This window comes from Oncorhynchus kisutch, unplaced genomic scaffold (genome assembly GCF_002021735.2).
Source record: "Oncorhynchus kisutch isolate 150728-3 unplaced genomic scaffold, Okis_V2 scaffold1321, whole genome shotgun sequence".
NCBI lineage: Eukaryota > Metazoa > Chordata > Actinopteri > Salmoniformes > Salmonidae > Oncorhynchus > Oncorhynchus kisutch.
The window spans coordinates 45,001-52,500 of NW_022263266.1; the positions used below are offsets into that span (position 1 = coordinate 45,001).

The window sequence follows — 7,500 nt, forward strand, 5'->3', positions numbered from 1 at the left end:
TTAGTGGTGGTAGTGGTGGTGGTGTTAGTGGTGGTAGTGGTGGTGGTGGTGTTAGTAGTGTTAGTGGTGGTGGTGGTGGTAGTGGTGGCAGTTGTGGTGCTGGTAGTTGTGGTGGTGGTAGTAGTGGTGGTGGTAGTTGTGGTGGTGGTAGTAGTGGTGGTGGTGGTGGTGGTGATAGTTGTGGTGGTAGTGGTAGTAGTAGTGGTGCTAGTAGTGGTAGAAGTGGTGGTAGTAGATGTAGTGGTGGTAGTAGTGGTAGTGGTGGTGGTCGTGGTAGTGGTGGTAGTAGTTGTGGTGGTAGTGGTGGTAGTAGTAGTGGTGGTGTTGTGGTGATAGTTGTGGTGGTGGTAGTAGTGGTGGTGGTAGTAGTTGTGGTGGTGGTAGTAGTGTGAGTGGTGGTATTAGTGGTAGTGGTGGTGGTAGTGCTAGTAGTGGTGCTAGTAGTGGTAGTGGTGGTTGTAGTGGTAGTGATGGTAGTCGTGGTGGTGGTGGTGGTGGTAGTGGTGGTAGTGGTGGCAGTTGTGGTGGTGGTAGTTGAGGTGGTGGTAGTAGTGGTGGTGGTAGTTGTGGTGGTGGTAGTTGTGGTGGTGGTGGTGGTGATAGTTGTGGTGGTAGTGGTAGTAGTAGTGGTGCTAGTAGTGGGAGTAGTGGTAGAGGTGGTAGTAGTGGTAGTGGTGGTGGTGTTAGTTGTGGTAGTGGTGGTGGTGGTGGTGGTGGTGGTAGTGGTGGGGGTGGTGGTGCTGGTAGTGGTGGTTGTGGTGGTAGTAGTGGTAGTAATAGTGGTAGTGGTGGTAGTAGCAGTGGTAGTGGTAGTGGTTGTAGTTGTGGTGGTAGTGGTGGTGGTAGTTGTGGTAGTATTAGTGGTAGAGATGGTAGTAGTGGTAGTGGTGGTGGTAGTAGTTATGGAAGTAGTAGTAGCAGTAGTAGTAGTGGTGGGAGTAGTGGTAGTGGTGATGGTGATAGCAGTAGTAGTAGTAGTAACAGTAGTAGTGGTGGTAGTGGTAGTAGTAGATGCAGTAGTAGTGATGGTGGTGGTAGTGGTAGTAGTAGCAGCAGTAGTAGTAGCGGTGGTGGTGGTAGCATTAGTAGTAGTAGTAGCAGTAGTAGTAACAGTAGTAGTGGTGGTAGTAGATGCAGTAGTAGTGAAGGTGGTGGTAGTAGTAGTAGTAGCAACAGTAGTAGTAGCGGTGGTGGTGGTAGCATTAGTAGTAGTAGTAGTAGTAGTAGTAGCGGTGGTAATAGTAGTAGTAGTAGTAGTAGTAGTAGTAGTAGCGGTGGTAGTAGTAGTATTAGTAGTAGTAGTAGTAGTAGTAGTAGTAGTAGTAGCGATGGTAGCAGTAGTACCAGTAGTAGTAATAGTGGTGGTGATGGTAGTAGTGGTAGTAGTGGTGGTGGTAGTTGTGGTGGTGGTAGTAGTGGTGGTGGTGGTGGTGGTGATAGTTGTGGTGGTAGTGGTAGTAGTAGTGGTGCTAGTAGTGGTAGAAGTGGTGGTAGTAGTTGTAGTGGTGGTAGTAGTGGTAGTGGTGGTGGTCGTGGTAGTGGTGGTAGTAGTTGTGGTGGTAGTGGTGGTAGTAGTAGTGGTGGTGTTGTGGTGATAGTTGTGGTGGTGGGTAGTAGTGGTGGTGGTAGTAGTTGTGGTGGTGGTAGTAGTGGGAGTGGTGGTATTAGTGGTAGTGGTGGTGGTAGTGCTAGTAGTGGTGCTAGTAGTGGTAGTGGTGGTTGTAGTGGTAGTGGTAGTAGTGATGGTAGTCGTGGTGGTGGTGGTGGTGGTGGTAGTGGTGGTAGTGGTGGCAGTTGTGGTGGTGGTAGTTGAGGTGGTGGTAGTAGTGGTGGTGGTAGTTGTGGTGGTGGTAGTAGTGGTGGTGGTGGTGGTGATAGTTGTGGTGGTAGTGGTAGTAGTAGTGGTGCTAGTAGTGGGAAGGGTGGTAGAGGTGGTAGTAGTGGTAGTGGTGGTGGTGTTAGTTGTGGTAGTGGTGGTGGTGGTGGTGGTGGTAGTGGTGGTGGTGGTGGTGGTAGTGGTGGGGGTGGTGGTGCTGGTAGTGGTGGTTGTGGTGGTAGTAGTGGTAGTAATAGTGGTAGTGGTGGTAGTAGCAGTGGTAGTGGTAGTGGTTGTAGTTGTGGTGGTAGTGGTGGTGGTAGTTGTGGTAGTATTAGTGGTAGAGATGGTAGTAGTGGTAGTGGTGGTGGTAGTAGTTATGGAAGTAGTAGTAGCAGTAGTAGTAGTGGTGGGAGTAGTGGTAGTGGTGGTGGTGATAGCAGTAGTAGTAGTAGTAACAGTAGTAGTGGTGGTAGTGGTAGTAGTAGATGCAGTAGTAGTGATGGTGGTGGTAGTGGTAGTAGTAGCAGCAGTAGTAGTAGCGGTGGTGGTGGTAGCATTAGTAGTAGTAGTAGCAGTAGTAGTAACAGTAGTAGTGGTGGTAGTAGATGCAGTAGTAGTGAAGGTGGTGGTAGTAGTAGTAGTAGCAACAGTAGTAGTAGCGGTGGTGGTGGTAGCATTAGTAGTAGTAGTAGTAGTAGTAGCGGTGGTAATAGTAGTAGTAGTAGTAGTAGTAGTAGTAGTAGCGGTGGTAGTAGTAGTATTAGTAGTAGTAGTAGTAGTAGTAGTAGTAGTAGTAGCGATGGTAGCAGTAGTAGCAGTAGTAGTAGTAGTAATAGTGGTGGTGATGGTAGTAGTGGTAGTGGTGGTCGTAGTAGTTGTGGTGGTGGTAGTAGTGGGAGTGGTGGTAGTAGTGGGAGTGGTGGTAGTAGTGGTAGTGGTGCTACTAGTGGTAGTGGTGGTAGTAGTGGTAGTGGTGGTAGTAGTGGTAGTGGTGCTACTAGTGGTAGTGGTGGTAGTAGTGGTAGTGGTGGTAGTAGTGGTAGTGGTGGTAGTGGTAGTAGTGGTAGTAGTGGTGGTAGTGGTGGTAGTTGTGGTAGTGGTGGTAGTGGTAGTAGTGGTAGTGGTGGTGGTCGTGGTGGTAGTAGTAGTCGTGGTAGTGGTGGTAGTAGTAGTGGTGGTGTTTGTGGTGATAGTTGTGGTGGTGGTAGTAGTGGTGGTGGTAGTAGTTGTGGTGGTGGTAGTAGTGTGAGTGGTGGTATTAGTGGTAGTGGTGGTGGTAGTGCTAGTAGTGGTGCTAGTAGTGGTAGTGGTGGTTGTAGTGGTAGTGGTGGTGGTAGTGGTGGTAGTTGTGGTAGTGGTGGTAGTGGTAGTAGTGGTAGTGGTGGTGGTCGTGGTAGTGGTGGTGGTCGTGGTGGTAGTAGTAGTCGTGGTAGTGGTGGTAGTAGTAGTGGTGGTGTTGTGGTGATAGTTGTGGTGGTGGTAGTAGTGGTGGTGGTAGTAGTTGTGGTGGTGGTAGTAGTGTGAGTGGTGGTATTAGTGGTAGTGGTGGTGGTAGTGCTAGTAGTGGTGCTAGTAGTGGTAGTGGTGGTTGTAGTGGTAGTGGTAGTAGTGATGGTAGTCGTGGTGGTGGTGGTGGTGGTGGTAGTGGTGGTAGTGGTGGCAGTTGTGGTGGTGGTAGTTGAGGTGGTGGTAGTAGTGGTGGTGGTAGTTGTGGTGGTGGTAGTTGTGGTGGTGGTGGTGGTGATAGTTGTGGTGGTAGTGGTAGTAGTAGTGGTGCTAGTAGTGGGAGTAGTGGTAGAGGTGGTAGTAGTGGTAGTGGTGGTGGTGTTAGTTGTGGTAGTGGTGGTGGTGGTGGTGGTGGTGGTGGTGGTGGTAGTGGTGGGGGTGGTGGTGCTGGTAGTGGTGGTTGTGGTGGTAGTAGTGGTAGTAATAGTGGTAGTGGTGGTAGTAGCAGTGGTAGTGGTAGTGGTTGTAGTTGTGGTGGTAGTGGTGGTGGTAGTTGTGGTAGTATTAGTGGTAGAGATGGTAGTAGTGGTAGTGGTGGTGGTAGTAGTTATGGAAGTAGTAGTAGCAGTAGTAGTAGTGGTGGGAGTAGTGGTAGTGGTGATGGTGATAGCAGTAGTAGTAGTAGTAACAGTAGTAGTGGTGGTAGTGGTAGTAGTAGATGCAGTAGTAGTGATGGTGGTGGTAGTGGTAGTAGTAGCAGCAGTAGTAGTAGCGGTGGTGGTGGTAGCATTAGTAGTAGTAGTAGCAGTAGTAGTAACAGTAGTAGTGGTGGTAGTAGATGCAGTAGTAGTAGCGGTGGTGGTGGTAGCATTAGTAGTAGTAGTAGTAGTAGTAGTAGCGGTGGTAATAGTAGTAGTAGTAGTAGTAGTAGTAGTAGTAGCGGTGGTAGTAGTATTAGTAGTAGTAGTAGTAGTAGTAGTAGTAGTAGCGATGGTAGCAGTAGTACCAGTAGTAGTAATAGTGGTGGTGATGGTAGTAGTGGTAGTAGTGGTGGTGGTAGTTGTGGTGGTGGTAGTAGTGGTGGTGGTGGTGGTGGTGATAGTTGTGGTGGTAGTGGTAGTAGTAGTGGTGCTAGTAGTGGTAGAAGTGGTGGTAGTAGTTGTAGTGGTGGTAGTAGTGGTAGTGGTGGTGGTCGTGGTAGTGGTGGTAGTAGTTGTGGTGGTAGTGGTGGTAGTAGTAGTGGTGGTGTTGTGGTGATAGTTGTGGTGGTGGTAGTAGTGGTGGTGGTAGTAGTTGTGGTGGTGGTAGTAGTGGGAGTGGTGGTATTAGTGGTAGTGGTGGTGGTAGTGCTAGTAGTGGTGCTAGTAGTGGTAGTGGTGGTTGTAGTGGTAGTGGTAGTAGTGATGGTAGTCGTGGTGGTGGTGGTGGTGGTGGTGGTGGTAGTGGTGGTAGTGGTGGCAGTTGTGGTGGTGGTAGTTGAGGTGGTGGTAGTAGTGGTGGTGGTAGTTGTGGTGGTGGTAGTAGTGGTGGTGGTGGTGGTGATAGTTGTGGTGGTAGTGGTAGTAGTAGTGGTGCTAGTAGTGGGAAGGGTGGTAGAGGTGGTAGTAGTGGTAGTGGTGGTGGTGTTAGTTGTGGTAGTGGTGGTGGTGGTGGTGGTGGTAGTGGTGGTGGTGGTGGTGGTAGTGGTGGGGGTGGTGGTGCTGGTAGTGGTGGTTGTGGTGGTAGTAGTGGTAGTAATAGTGGTAGTGGTGGTAGTAGCAGTGGTAGTGGTAGTGGTTGTAGTTGTGGTGGTAGTGGTGGTGGTAGTTGTGGTAGTATTAGTGGTAGAGATGGTAGTAGTGGTAGTGGTGGTGGTAGTAGTTATGGAAGTAGTAGTAGCAGTAGTAGTAGTGGTGGGAGTAGTGGTAGTGGTGGTGGTGATAGCAGTAGTAGTAGTAGTAACAGTAGTAGTGGTGGTAGTGGTAGTAGTAGATGCAGTAGTAGTGATGGTGGTGGTAGTGGTAGTAGTAGCAGCAGTAGTAGTAGCGGTGGTGGTGGTAGCATTAGTAGTAGTAGTAGCAGTAGTAGTAACAGTAGTAGTGGTGGTAGTAGATGCAGTAGTAGTGAAGGTGGTGGTAGTAGTAGTAGTAGCAACAGTAGTAGTAGCGGTGGTGGTGGTAGCATTAGTAGTAGTAGTAGTAGTAGTAGCGGTGGTAATAGTAGTAGTAGTAGTAGTAGTAGTAGTAGTAGCGGTGGTAGTAGTAGTATTAGTAGTAGTAGTAGTAGTAGTAGTAGTAGTAGTAGCGATGGTAGCAGTAGTAGCAGTAGTAGTAGTAGTAATAGTGGTGGTGATGGTAGTAGTGGTAGTGGTGGTCGTAGTAGTTGTGGTGGTGGTAGTAGTGGGAGTGGTGGTAGTAGTGGGAGTGGTGGTAGTAGTGGTAGTGGTGCTACTAGTGGTAGTGGTGGTAGTAGTGGTAGTGGTGGTAGTAGTGGTAGTGGTGCTACTAGTGGTAGTGGTGGTAGTAGTGGTAGTGGTGGTAGTAGTGGTAGTGGTGGTAGTGGTAGTAGTGGTGGTAGTGGTGGTAGTTGTGATAGTGGTGGTAGTGGTAGTAGTGGTAGTGGTGGTGGTCGTGGTGGTAGTAGTAGTCGTGGTGGTGTTGGTAGTGGTTGTGGTATTGGTTGTGGTGCTGGTGGTGGTGGTAGTGGTGGTGGTGATAGTAATAGTGGTAGTTGTTGTGGTGGTGGTGGTAGTGGTGGTGTTGTGGTGATAATTGTGGTGGTAGTTGTGGTGGTGGTAGTTGTGGTGGTGGTGGTAGTTGTGGTGGTGGTGGTAGTAGTGGGAGTGGTGGTATTAGTGGTAGAGGTGGTAGTAGTGGTAGTGTTGGTAGTAGTGGTAGTGGTGGTGGTAGTAGTAGTGGTATTGGTGGTAGTGGTGGTGGTAGTAGTGGTAGTAGTAGTGGTATTGGTGGTAGTCGTGGTGGTAGTAGTGGTAGTAGTTGTGGTGGTAGTAGTGGTAGTAGTTGTGGTGGTGGTGGTAGTAGTAGTAGCAGTAGTAGTAGTAGTGGTAGTAGCAGTAGAAGTGGTTGTGGTAGCAGTAGTAGTAGTAGTAGTGGTAGCAGTAGTGGTAGTGGTGGTGGTGGTAGCAGTAGTAGTAGTAGCAGTAGTAGTAACAGTAGTAGTGGTGGTGGTGGTAATAGTAGTAGTAGTAGTAGTAGTAGTAGTGGTAGTAGTAGTAGTAGTAGTAGTAGTAGTAGTAACAGTAGTAGTGGTGGTGGTGGTAATAGTAGTAGTAGTAGTAGTAGTAGCAGTAATCGTAGTAGTCAGTGGTATAAATAACATTTAGTTTTTTACCCCTTTTTCTCCCAATTGGTAGTTACAGTCTTGTCTCATTGCTGCTAGCTGTGCCACCAGAGATTCTGGGTTCGAGCCCAGGCTCTGTTGCAGTCGGGCGCAACCTGGAGGCCCATGGGGTGGCGCACAATTGGCCCAGCATCGTCCGGGTTAGAGAGAGTTTGGCCGGCAGGGATATCCTAGTCTCATCGCACACTAGTGACTCCTGTGTCGGGCCAGGTGCAGTGCACGCTGATCAGGTCCCCAGGTGTACGGTGTTTCCTCTGACACATTGGTGCGGCTGGCTTCCGGGTTGGATGTGCGTTGTGTCAAAAAAGCCGTGCGGCTAGGTTGGGTTGTGTTTCGGTGGACGCATGGCTCTCGACCTACGCCTCTCCCGAGTCAGTGCGGAGTTGTAGCAATGAGATAAAGACTGTAACTACCAATTGGATACCACGTAATTGGGGAGAAAAAGTATCATTTAAAAAAATAATTTACTTTTACTCAAGTATGACAATACTGTACTTTTTCCACCACTGGCAGTAGCATTAGTAGTAGCAGAAGTAGTAGCATTAGTAGTAGTAGTAGCAGTAGTAATAGCAGTAGTAGCAGGAGTAGCAGTAGCAGCTGTTGTAGTAGCAGCAGTAGTACCCGTATTATTAGTAGCAGTAGTATCAGTAGTATTAGTAGCAGTAGTTGTAGCAGCAGTGGTACCAGTTGTAGTAGTATCAGTAGTAGTAGTAGCAGTAGTAGCAGTAGTACTAGTAGCAGCAGCAGTAGTACCAGTAGCAGTAGTACCAGTAGCAGCAGTTGTAGTTGTAGCAGCTGTAGTAGTAGTCACAGTAGTAGTAGTAGTAGCAGTAGTAGCAGCAGAAGCAATAGTAGCAGCAGTAGTACCAGTATTATTAGTAGCAGTATTGGTGGCA

The 7,500-nt window shown here is 48.6% G+C and overlaps 1 protein-coding gene across 4 annotated transcripts in view; it reads right to left on the minus strand.

The window, feature by feature from the left end:
- Positions 1 to 7,500, minus strand: part of LOC116365963 (NACHT, LRR and PYD domains-containing protein 12-like) — a 67,917-nt gene that overhangs the window by 26,510 nt on the left and 33,907 nt on the right. The window lies entirely within an intron of this gene.